We start from the raw sequence: 13,291 nt of genomic DNA on the forward strand, positions 1-13,291 counted from the left end.
CAAGCTTACCCAGACTAACACCTTGTCGACAAATTCAGCATATAGCAACGTTCTCCTCCTTACTGCTAACCGAAAAGAAGACCCAAACTGGGGAGGGGAACTTTCTTTTGCTGCTGGAGTTACCACTTGCAATGCCAGATGAACTGGAGGGTGTGTCTGGAATTTGACTCTGTGCAGTACCACTACCTACTGAGGTGGTGTTTGTGCTGCATGTAGGTCCCTGCCGTGCCTTGGAAAATGCAAATATGGAAGCTGGAGGTGGTGTTGGTGTTGGTGTTAACTGAGTTTGTGGTATCCGTGCCACATCCCTCACAGCAATTTGGGATGGGATAATGCCAGTCTCCATCTTCACTGGGACAGGAGTGATCTTCATGATGACTGGCTCGTCATCATCCTCCTCTTCTACATCTACCACCATAACTCTAAGGCTCTCTGGAACCTTCCTTTTTCCTAGCTTTGTCTCGTTGTGTGTCCCACTCTCAGACTGAGCTTGTGGCTTCCAAGTGGCATCTAGATCATCAGAAGGGGGGCTTGAAGAAGACGTTGATGGACTAACCCTCCATTTCCTTGCTGGGGATCTGGAAGACAATGGATCTTCTGAAAGAGTGGCTTGCTCTTCTTCTTCCTCTACAGGAAGCTCGATTTCCTGTACTGCCCCTATTATAATTATAATAGGAAAAACTAATATTGTGGGCGGTAGTTGCAGCTGTTGTTGCGGCTGTTGTTGCCCACTTATCTGCTGAATCTCCTCCTGCGTTGATTGGGTACTACTTTGCGATAACGAGTTTTCGTGATTAGACTGGCTACCTCTGTAAAACTCATGGGCTTGGGCCTAGGTTGGGGGGTGGGCACACTGATGCAGAGGTGCTGCTCCCAAGATGCTCCCCGAACACCGCTGCTGCAGGCTTAATATTTGTTTCCCAAAAAACATCCTGGGCGGCACACCAGTCTTGGTAGGGGCCACTTCTTCCTTCTTCTCACTGGCAACTTTCTTGGTACTGTATGAACTGGTACCTTTCTTTGGGGCCATCTTCTTCAGATGTCAGCAGAATGCAGTTGCACAAGTTGCAGAGATGTCTGTGGTCACATGTCATGTGACGTTGTGCGCAGCAGGATGTCTGTCTGGCAGTACAATGGGTGATGATAACACCTCCTCCTCAGTCTTTTGTGCACCTAAAAGCAAAAAAGCCAGAACATCAGTGAAATGTTGCATTTATTGTTGTGGTTCAATTACTACCAGTACAAACAAACAAATACAATATATAACTTAGTGTTTGGTGGTCACACTTGTTAGTGTTATATTATTATATTTTATTAACTCAGTTATTAAAAAAACATAACAACAGTGTTGCTATGTGTGAGACTTTGACAACCAGGGCTTTCATTGTATACTGTGGAAGGAAGGATAGGAAATATAGGAAAGAAGAAGAAGAAAAACAAAAATACAAATGTAATGGAAGTGGAACCTATTTGGCATTAATTTGCGCATCACTTGATGTCGTTCAGGGAGCTGCAGCTGGCTAAGGGGGTGGAAGCAGTTAGCCAAGAGGAACAAAGGAAAGAAATGCAGGCATATATGGCAAAAGCAGCACACTTAACTACCACCACAAAATGGCCACCAGCCACATAGTCACTCACAGTCACAACGAGCCGGAGGCCTGGAAGACAATGAACTCAAGCAGGCCTATAATATCTCCAGGCAAAGGAGGCATGCTTGCAAAACAACACAGCTTTAATGCAAAAATGAAAATCCCCTGAGCTAAAAAAGGTTGGAAAGTTACACAACAAAAGTACAACCACAGCACACACACATCCAACAAAGTCATGTATTTAACACACATCAAAAAAAGTAAAATACCCCTCAAAAAACACACTTTGCAATTCAATCCAATGCCATCCATGCCCTAAAGAATGCTTACATTCAACAGACACCAAAGAAACAGTTGTTTCATGTACCCATGAGTAGCTTTGGGTCTACTGGCTGAAAGGCCTTTTGGCAGACTAGGCCACAAGCTTGTGGGCTATGGCAAAAGCACAATGACTGGCTCCACAAAATGGCTGCCAGCCAAATGGCCAGGCCACCCACAACAAGAAAGGGAAGACAGACAATGCAGGTCTATGGCAAAAACACACTGCCTGGCTTCACAAAATGGCCACCAGCCACATGGCCAGGTCACCACAACAGCAAGAAGGGAAGACAGAAATTGCAGGCCAATGGCAAAAGCACACTGCCTGGCTTTACAAAATGGCCGCCAGCCGCATGGCCAGGGCACCTCATCAACAAGAAAGGGAAGACAGACAATGCAGGCCTACGGCAAAAGCACACTAACTGGCTTCACCATATGGCCACCAGCCACATGGCCAGGCCACAACAAGAAGAAGCACAAGCCAAGACGAACAAAGGAAAGACATGCAGGCATATATAGCAAAACCAAAGGGGAGGATGGACGGAGTGCTGAGCAATGCAAGGACTCACCCCCAGTCAACTGATCTGGGTTTAATCCATCATCATTCTTTAGCTCACTCCGCCACCCCAGTTCAGACATGGCCATATGCAGGCATATATGGCAAAAGCAGCACACTACTAAACTACCACCACAAAATGGCCACCAGTCACATGGCCACTCACAGTCACAACAAGCAGGAGGCCTGGAAAACAATTAACTCAAGCAGGCTGTTATACCACCAGACAAATGAGGCATGCTAAACCAGCACAGCTTTAATGCAACATTTCAAAAACGAAAATCCACAGGGCTAAAAAAGGTTTTCAAGTTACACAACAACCACACCACACACACACATCCAACAAAGGCATTTATTTAACACACACGAAAAAGTGAAATACCCCAAAAAACACATTTTGTAATTCAATACAATGCCATCCATGCTCTAAATGATGTTTAAATTCAACAGACACCACAGGAACAGTTGTTTCATGCACACATGAATAGCTCTGGGCCTACTGGCTGAAAGGCCTATCGGCAGATTACTGGGCTAGTGAATTAAATAAATGTTGCAAATTGATTGCAAAAGTTGGAGAAAATGTAGTGAACTTTGCAACATGTTTCCTTTATAAAACAAAATTAGTAGAAAAATTACATACAAAGAAAAACAACTAGGTCCTACTGAAACTACATGCCACCCACAACAATACATTTTAAAAAGACGATGAAAAGTACAAAAAAAGTAGGTGCAATGCCCCAATCAGACAAACAACACCAGTTCTCCAATTTACTTGTAAAATCTCAAATACAAAAATCCTCAAATCCAATGATATATGATGCGGCAGGCACAAAGAGTGATCCTTCCAGTTCCAAATCCAAATGACAAGTGAACAGGACATGAACAAAGCACTGGGAAGAGCCTGCTGGACAGGAACAGGAATTTGAAGACTCTGGGGTACTTTCTTACTCTTCTAACAAAATGTAAAAAAACATAAAGTACTCCTTGCACAAAAAAAGTACAGCCAAATGTCAATCTGAGGAGTGTTTTTCATCCAAATCATAATTTTTTAGACGTTTTATGCTGCTCGAGAGATATTCTTCTCCAGATTGTAAATTCTGCATGTTCAGCATCGAGATATTCACGGAACTTCCGCCGGATGTCGGATGGCGCGTCCGAATGACGTATTCGAGATCACACACTCTCGTGGGACCATGTGGCTGGCTACCAAATCTCGTGGAGCACGCGAACAGATAGGAAATCTAGTCAACAAACATAGGGATCCCTGTAAGTCACTACCGTGCGCGTGCAAATGCAGTTTTTAAAGCAGGAACAAGAGAAAAACTCCACTCTTCTGCAGAGCGTGGAGTTTTCTGTAACTCCGCGTCCTAACCGGAATTGCAAAAAATCTGCAAACTCTGCGAGCAGAGCGTATTTTAACACCCAGAGTTAGTATAGTTACCACCAGGGAGTAGCCACCTATCCATGGCGTAGCCTGGGTCAGTAGGGGGTCGATGTATATACATTGATTAATGGTCACTAGTTGTGTCGCCCAGTAGTAATTTTTTATATTTGGCAAAATAATTGCTCCATCGTACCAGCTTCTCACCAATTTCGGGAATGAGATTCTCAGTGGACTATTTCCCCAGGATAGCGTTCGCTGTGCACTTTCCACCTGTCTGAAGTATGATGTGTGGACTAGGGCGGGTGAATTCTGTAAAATGCATAAACAACGAGGCAGCAACATCATCTAAAACAATGCGGCTCTCCCCAAAAGCGACAACAGAAGAGACTGCCAGTGTTCAACATCACACTTCAGCCGCTGCAGTGGTGGCAGCAGATTAGCATCGTAAAATAATTTGGGATCCTTGGTGATGAAGATTCCCAAACATTTGAACCCCTCTGTCATTATCCTGAGTTGATATTCATTTGGCAGGACCAGTGGATTTCCTATTAGCACAAAAATAAGCGATTTTTTCCACTTGATTGTGTAACCAGAGTACCTACCAATATTAGTAAAGATGTTAAGAACTCTACGCAGGGGTCTTTATGGGGAGGCCACATATAACAAAATATCGTCTGCGTAGAGCGATATACGGTCCGCCCAATCTTATGTCCAGCGCAGCCCTCGTATTATGAGGTCCCGTCAGATCCAACAGGCCAGGGGCTCTAGTATGAGCACAAACAGCAGTGGGGACAGCAGGCATCCCTGTCTCGTTCCCCTGTGGAGGTGGAATATATCTGATTTTTTGTTGTTGACTACACCTTGTGCTAGTGGGTCAGTATATAAAAGTCGGACCAGTTAATAAATTTAGGACCGAATCCCAACCTCTCCAAGACAGCGAAAAGATATGGCCACTCTATGGTGTCAAACACAATAGTGGAGTCCAGGGATACCACCACTGCGTCTTCCATGATGGTGTCTGCCCTTCCCATCACCCCATGCAACCTCCTTAAGTTCAGGGTTGTGTTTCTTGGTGGCATGAATCCAGACGTTCAGGGAGAACTCAAATCAAGCTGGTGGCTAGCAGTTTGGCAAGTATTTTGGCTACTGCATTCAACAGTGATATGGGTAGATACGATGTGCAACTGTTTTGGGTTTTCCCTCTTTGGGTATCACTATCAGGGTGGCTAGTCTCTGGTCTTGTGGCAGGAGTCCAATCTCGAGACTCTCTAGGAACATTGCCCTGAGATGGGGGGCAAATTACATTTGATCTTAGTTTGTATAGCGCTATCAGAAGGCCGTTAGGGCCCATCACTTTTCCCGTCTAGAGAGAATGAATGGCCTGAGTTATTTCATCTAGTGCAATGCCCCGCTCCAGAGAATGTTTCCCTTCTTCTGCCAATACAGGCAGATGGATTTCAGCCAGTAGTTCTTTCATTTCCACCTCCTGCCTGGTAGACCTAGAAGTGTAAATATGTTCATAATATCTACCAAACTCGTCCGCCATGTCCTGCGGGTCAGTACGTTTTCTCCCAGTATCTGTCCATAGCTCTGTAACCAGTCGGCTTGCTGCTTCCCTCCTGTCTAATCAGGCCAATAGTTTCCTGGCTTTGTCCCCCAGTTCATACACGCCCCCAGCTTGTGACTGAGCATAGTTTTGACTGCATCTCTCGCCGCGGTTCTGTTTTCCTCTTGTGTCAAATTGGTAATGTTTGTTGTGTCTTGCTCTGTGGATAATGTGAGTCGCACTTCCAATTTCAATATTTCCTCTTCTAATCGAAGAAGTCTCACCCGTTTCTCTTTTTTCACCCCGGAGATCTGAGAGAGCGCTTGTCCCCCTATTACAGTTTTAAAGGTTAACCAAAGGACCTGAGCTGATTCAACTGTGCCTTCATTCTCATTAAAGTAATGTTCAATTTCTTGCTCTATTTTCAAATTAATTGTGGGGTTTTGAAGATACCAGGGGCTAATTGGTGCTACCTTCGTACAGTTTCCCCTCTCATACTCCATTTGCAGCCAAATTGGGGAGCGGTCCGATATTCCTCTCACTAGCTGTCTAATTTCTTTAAAATTCCCAACTTGTGCCAACAGGGTGAGGATACAGTCTATGCGGGATAGGCTTTTGTGGGCCCTAAAGTGAAATGTGTATTGTGTTTCTACAGGGTGATGCAATCTCCATATATACACCAGTCCCAAAGCATCCAGGAAACGTGGGAGTCTTAGCTGCGATAGAGGTATATCTCTGGGGGAATAGCGATCCAGTGTCCCCGAAACAACAGAGTTTAAGTCTCCCCCAATTACCATTCTACCACTGAGAAACTTGAGCAGCACTCTAATTAGCATGTCCATCCTTTTCAGTGCAATGCATCTTGCCCTATGGACTACCCAGGCCCTACCTTAAGGGTGAAATATATGTAATAACAAGGGAGTTTAAGTCTAGGTAAGGAGCTTGTTGGTGGGTGACCCTGCAGAGAGGACTAAATACAAGAGCGATGCGTAGCTGTCCTAAAACGCCATCCCCTGTTACTCTTTCAGACGTGATTGGTGTTGTCTGTGTGTATCGCTGTGGAATTTGCATTTGGCAAACCTAACAAAAAGCCTGCAGAGAGCTATTTTTTACACCATTTTGAATTCTGTTATGCTCCTAAATGCTTTCATGTTGTTGATGACATGGTTTCAGCAATCATCACGAGTTTCTCATCAGGTTTGTTGGTAAAAATGATTTCCCAACAGTGCACTTTCTGTTTTTTTACCTGTCAGTACATGCAGTGGGAATTTGTTTCTTGTTTTCTTATTTGTAATCTGCAAGATGTTCATTGTAGACGTTGAAAAGTTAAGTACATTTTGTCTTTCTTGTGTGATTAGCACAATCTTAGAGAGAGTTTATTTGCTACTGAAAAGGCTTCATGACAATTATAAACTACTGTAGTCCGTGGTGTCAGCAATAGGCACCAGCTCCCTGAGCACAACCTTTAAATGGAAAAATTATTCACTAAACCAAAGTTGCAAAGATCCGTTTTCCATGTTTAATTCACATATGTTGAATTTAATCCATTATCCAATTTCACTCAAAGGAATTAATGTTCAATCCAAAAGGCGCATTTAGACTTATTTACAATTTCCCTCCCGATGCATTTCGGACCGCAGTCCTTCGTCAGGGGAGTTCTGAAAAGACAATGACATCGTCTAAGAATTGTACCCCGGGGGTCATAAAATAATACACATTAAACTCATAATAGTGCCTTAAAGTGTTGCCCATGAACTAAAAACGTTGTGTCAATCTCTCAATGTGAAGTCCATGTGTGAAAATAATCACCGTGCCGGTTTTTAAACAAACGCGTGTACACCATTATCTTCAAACTACCCACATGGTATCCCGTGCTCTTATAAACAATATCCGTGCCTACATCATCACCTAACAACCGCGTGCTCTGTGCCTGGCGTGTTCATCAACCATTCCCTAGAACGTGAATGTATAACAGTCCAACAGTGCAAGTTTTGAACTTACTAACAAAGGTGCAGTGAGAGCCCGCGTCTCACCCGTGTGCTCTCCGGCGTCTACAAGCTGAACTCGAGTGCGAGCACCAACATAAATAACGGACTGTTAGCTACATGCAAACTCAAAATTCGTGGCGGCCATCTTGTAAGGGTGCAAATAGCGTCTCCAAAAGTGATTGTGTGCAGTATAAACAAATCATCACCCAAACAAATACTGTATGGTGCATTAAAACATACACCTCATTGTTAACGCAAGATGCATGATCTCAATGAAATAAACAACACAAAAAAGAAACATTACAGAAAGTATACAAGCATGAATCTCAAGGCAAGTGTCAGAGTCCATCATAATATGTTTACAAGTAACACATAAATTCCATCCGGTCATTAAGGCCGGATGGTTTTATGGATTGAAGGAACTTAATCCAATGGTTCTCGCGTTGCAGTAGAAAATCATTATTGTCCCTGCCATCCCGTTTGTTCACCACTTCCACAGCAGCAAATCGTAGTTGGCTGATGTTGTGCCGATTGTCTTTAAAGTGTACAGCAATGTTGTATTTCAGGTTCATGGTTCTTATGTTACTCTTATGTTCATTTATTCTCAGCTTCAATTTCCTTGATGTTTTCCCAGTGTACACCAATCCGCAAGGGCATTTAATGATATAAATCACATTCTCAGTGTCACATGTTGCATTGTGTCTAAGTTTAATGTTTGTACCTTTGAGAGGATGCTTCAGTGTAGGACCTTTTATCATATTGTTACAGTTCTTGCAATTTAGACAAGGTTGATTACCTCTGAAGTTAGTTTGATCATGTTGCACAGGGTTTTTGATAATTTCTTTCAAGTTTTTGCCTCTTTTGTAGGCGAATAATGGCTGCTCATTGAAAATACCATTAAAATCTTGTTCCTCTCTTATGATCGGCCAATGTTTCAAAATTGAAGACTTGTATCTCTTAGAGGCTTCTGAGAATTTAGAGACTACCACTGGTCTCTTAGTCTCACTTTTGGCTTTTGTCACCAATGTATCTTGCCGTGTCAAATTATCACATCGCTCTTTGGCTTTATTCAAGATGTTTTCTGGATACCCCCTGTGCTTGAACCGTTTTAACATTTGTTGTGCTTGCTGTTCATATTCATGTTCACTGGATACAATCCTTTTTACGCGAAGAAGTTGCGAGAAAGGTAGGTGATTCTTTAATGGTCTTTGATGGTATGATTTGTAATGCAAAATGTTATTTTTATCAGTTTGTTTTCTGTATAGGTTGGTTTCCAGATGGTCACCAACCCGTGTCACCCTGACATCCAAAAATGTGATGGTTAACTGGTTCACTTCATGCGTGAACTGTATGCGGTCATTGATGTCATTCAAATTCGTTAAGGCTGATAGTAATGATTCAAGGTTTCCATGCCATAAGACAAAAATGTCGTCTATATATCTCAGGAACACTTTGGCATGTGACATCCACAGGGTCTGGTTCAAGATATGGTTGTTTTCAAAGTACTGCATGAATGCGTTAGCGTACGCAGGTGCCGCACAGTTGCCCATAGATGTCCCGGACAATTGTGCGTACAACTGGTCACTCCAAGAAAAGTAGCTTTGGTATAAAGTAAAATGCATCAGCTGCATGATGAAGATTTGAAACTCATTTGGCAAATCTGAATGAAGCAAAATGTTTTCCACCGCTTCCATTCCCAAATCATGGGGGATGCTTGTGTATAGGGATTTTACGTCAATAGAGCAGAGCCAGATGTTATCATCTTCCTCGAATGTAATTTCCTGAATTTTTTGCCAAAAATCTGTAGTATCTTTTACGTATGTGCAAGACTGTTGAATCAATGGTTGCAAATACCGATCAATGAACTTGCCGGTGTTCTCGTGTATGCTCCCACGAGTCGAGACAATGGGCCTGAATGGTGGTGATGTTAAACTCTTATGAACTTTTGGAAGCATATACATGCTGGGAATACGTGGATTAGTGTTGGTCAGATACTTCCTGGTTTTAGAATTGATGGTTCCATTCTCTTCAGCCATCGAAATAATGTTCGTTAACACCTCATTGTACTGAGTGGTAGGGTTAGACCGTAGAAGATCATACGTGTTGGTGTCTGAAAGATGTTGTTGAACTTGCTCATTATAAAACGTAGTGTCCATAAGAACTAATGCCCCTCCCTTGTCAGCTGTTTGATAGGTAATATCTTTCTTCTTTGCCAAATTGTTCAATGTCGAATATTCCTTACTAGTTAAATTCAGGTGTTTCTTCTTTCTAGTAAATGTGATGTTGCTGATGTCATTTTGAACCAGTTTCTCAAATGTGTCAAAGGACTTATGACTGGCGGGTGCCATAAAGGTACTCCTTGCTCTCAATCCTCTGAGTTGATCAGTGCGTTCACCAACTGGTGGTGGTACCACGTTCTCAAAAAAATGTCTCAATCGTAAATTACGCATAAATTTGAATAGACTAATTTGCAATTCTAGCTCGTTGGTATGACTAGTAGGAATAAATGAGGTGCCTTTCTGTAGAACCTTGGTTTCATGATCAGACAATGTGTAAGAGGATATATTAATTACGAGGTTGTTTTCTTGGTTTTCTCCACCCTCTTGTTCAGAGTCGAACTCCTCATGTCTCTCCCCACCTCTTTTTCCTTTTCTTTTGGCCTGGCTCCTCCTGGGTCGTCTCTTTCTTCTGATCCCTCGCCTAAAAAAGGGACCGTAGAGGGGGTGGATGTGGCAGTGCTGCTTGTGGGTATATTCACATCTGTTCTTCTTCGGTCACCGCGTGTATCCTCCTCTGAAGATGAAGTTTCCGTGGTATTAGTCTGGTCTCTTTGTGGTTTGTTCTGTCTTCTCCTGGCATAGACCTCTGCCCAGGAGTACACCTCCCCCAGCTTATAATCAATGGTATCTCTTCGATACTTCCGTATCTTCCGTTCATTGATTTCTCTGGTGTGCTTATCCATTTGAATGGTGATGTCATCCAATATCTTGGACCATTCCTCAGCAGATAACATGTCACTTAGTTCCTGTTTGCATTGTTGTATCTCCTTATTTAATTCCTCCAATGCTCGTGATAATTCATCAACAATTAATAAGATCAAATCTAAAGAACACTTATTAAGGATGGCGTACCATCTTTCCACAAACTTGGAGCTATTCCTGCACAGGAGTGGTTTTAGTGGGATGCGGAGACCCCTGGGTATCCGCTGCGCTCGGTGGTAGCGTATCAAAGTACTGGCGTGAAGCCTTTGACTAATTTCCTTCTTTGTAAAGTATAAAAGTTGTTTTAAACAATTTTCTTTGTTTCTAGTAGGACCTTGAGGACTTGCCACCTCGGGGATTAAAGCGTAGATTTTGTCAATGTCATCGGTGTTAAATGCAAAAGTATCCGCTTTCAAATCGGTTAATGCCGCAATGTCATCATATACCATAGATGCCATCGTTAAATGTTTAATTTGGGGTGCAGTGGCCCTGGTCAGGGTCAGAAACAATTGTGGTGTGGGTCACGCACTCCACGCTGTATCAACCTATAGGGTTGCGGTGTGCTTCAAGGATATCACCCCCTGGCAACGAGGTGTGGTAATCCAATGTAGTCCGTGGTGTCAGCAATAGGCACCAGCTCCCTGAGCACAACCTTTAAATGGAAAAATTATTCACTAAACCAAAGTTGCAAAGATCCGTTTTCCATGTTTAATTCACATATGTTGAATTTAATCCATTATCCAATTTCGCTCAAAGGAATTAATGTTCAATCCAAAAGGCGCATTTAGACTTATTTACAATTTCCCTCCCGATGCATTTCGGACCGCAGTCCTTCGTCAGGGGAGTTCTGAAAAGACAATGACATCGTCTAAGAATTGTACCCCGGGGGTCATAAAATAATACACATTAAACTCATAATAGTACCTTAAAGTGTTGCCCATGAACTAAAAACGTTGTGTCAATCTCTCAATGTGAAGTCCATGTGTGAAAATAATCACCGTGCCGGTTTTTAAACAAACGCGTGTACACCATTATCTTCAAACTACCCACATGGTATCCCGTGCTCTTATAAACAATATCCGTGCCTACATCATCACCTAACAACCGCGTGCTCTGTGCCTGGCGTGTTCATCAACCATTCCCTAGAACGTGAATGTATAACAGTCCAACAGTGCAAGTTTTGAACTTACTAACAAAGGTGCAGTGAGAGCCCGCGTCTCACCCGTGTGCTCTCCGGCGTCTACAAGCTGAACTCGAGTGCGAGCACCAACATAAATAACGGACTGTTAGCTACATGCAAACTCAAAATTCGTGGCGGCCATCTTGTAAGGGTGCAAATAGCGTCTCCAAAAGTGATTGTGTGCAGTATAAACAAATCATCACCCAAACAAATACTGTATGGTGCATTAAAACATACACCTCATTGTTAACGCAAGATGCATGATCTCAATGAAATAAACAACACAAAAAAGAAACATTACAGAAAGTATACAAGCATGAATCTCAAGGCAAGTGTCAGAGTCCATCATAATATGTTTACAAGTAACACATAAATTCCATCCGGTCATTAAGGCCGGATGGTTTCATGGATTGAAGGAACTTAATCCAATGGTTCTCGCGTTGCAGTAGAAAATCATTATTGTCCCTGCCATCCCGTTTGTTCACCACTTCCACAGCAGCAAATCGTAGTTGGCTGATGTTGTGCCGATTGTCTTTAAAGTGTACAGCAATGTTGGATTTCAGGTTCATGGTTCTTATGTTACTCTTATGTTCATTTATTCTCAGCTTCAATTTCCTTGATGTTTTCCCAGTGTACACCAATCCGCAAGGGCATTTAATGATATAAATCACATTCTCAGTGTCACATGTTGCATTGTGTCTAAGTTTAATGTTTGTACCTTTGAGAGGATGCTTCAGTGTAGGACCTTTTATCATATTGTTACAGTTCTTGCAATTTAGACAAGGTTGATTACCTCTGAAGTTAGTTTGATCATGTTGCACAGGGTTTTTGATAATTTCTTTCAAGTTTTTGCCTCTTTTGTAGGCGAATAATGGCTGCTCATTGAAAATACCATTAAAATCTTGTTCCTCTCTTATGATCGGCCAATGTTTCAAAATTGAAGACTTGTATCTCTTAGAGGCTTCTGAGAATTTAGAGACTACCACTGGTCTCTTAGTCTCACTTTTGGCTTTTGTCACCAATGTATCTTGCCGTGTCAAATTATCACATCGCTCTTTGGCTTTATTCAAGATGTTTTCTGGATACCCCCTGTGCTTGAACCGTTTTAACATTTGTTGTGCTTGCTGTTCATATTCATGTTCACTGGATACAATCCTTTTTACGCGAAGAAGTTGCGAGAAAGGTAGGTGATTCTTTAATGGTCTTTGATGGTATGATTTGTAATGCAAAATGTTATTTTTATCAGTTTGTTTTCTGTATAGGTTGGTTTCCAGATGGTCACCAACCCGTGTCACCCTGACATCCAAAAATGTGATGTGATAATTTGACACGGCAAGATACATTGGTGACACTGAAGCATCCTCTCAAAGGTACAAACATTAAACTTAGACACAATGCAACATGTGACACTGAGAATGTGATTTATATCATTAAATGCCCTTGCGGATTGGTGTACACTGGGAAAACATCAAGGAAATTGAAGCTGAGAATAAATGAACATAAGAGTAACATAAGAACCATGAACCTGAAATCCAACATTGCTGTACACTTTAAAGACAATCGGCACAACATCAGCCAACTACGATTTGCTGCTGTGGAAGTGGTGAACAAACGGGATGGCAGGGACAATAATGATTTTCTACTGCAACGCGAGAACCATTGGATTAAGTTCCTTCAATCCATGAAACCATCCGGCCTTAATGACCGGATGGAATTTATGTGTTACTTGTAAACATATTATGATGGACT

Source organism: Lissotriton helveticus, chromosome 6 (genome assembly GCF_964261635.1).
Source record: "Lissotriton helveticus chromosome 6, aLisHel1.1, whole genome shotgun sequence".
Classification (NCBI taxonomy): Eukaryota; Metazoa; Chordata; class Amphibia; order Caudata; family Salamandridae; genus Lissotriton; species Lissotriton helveticus.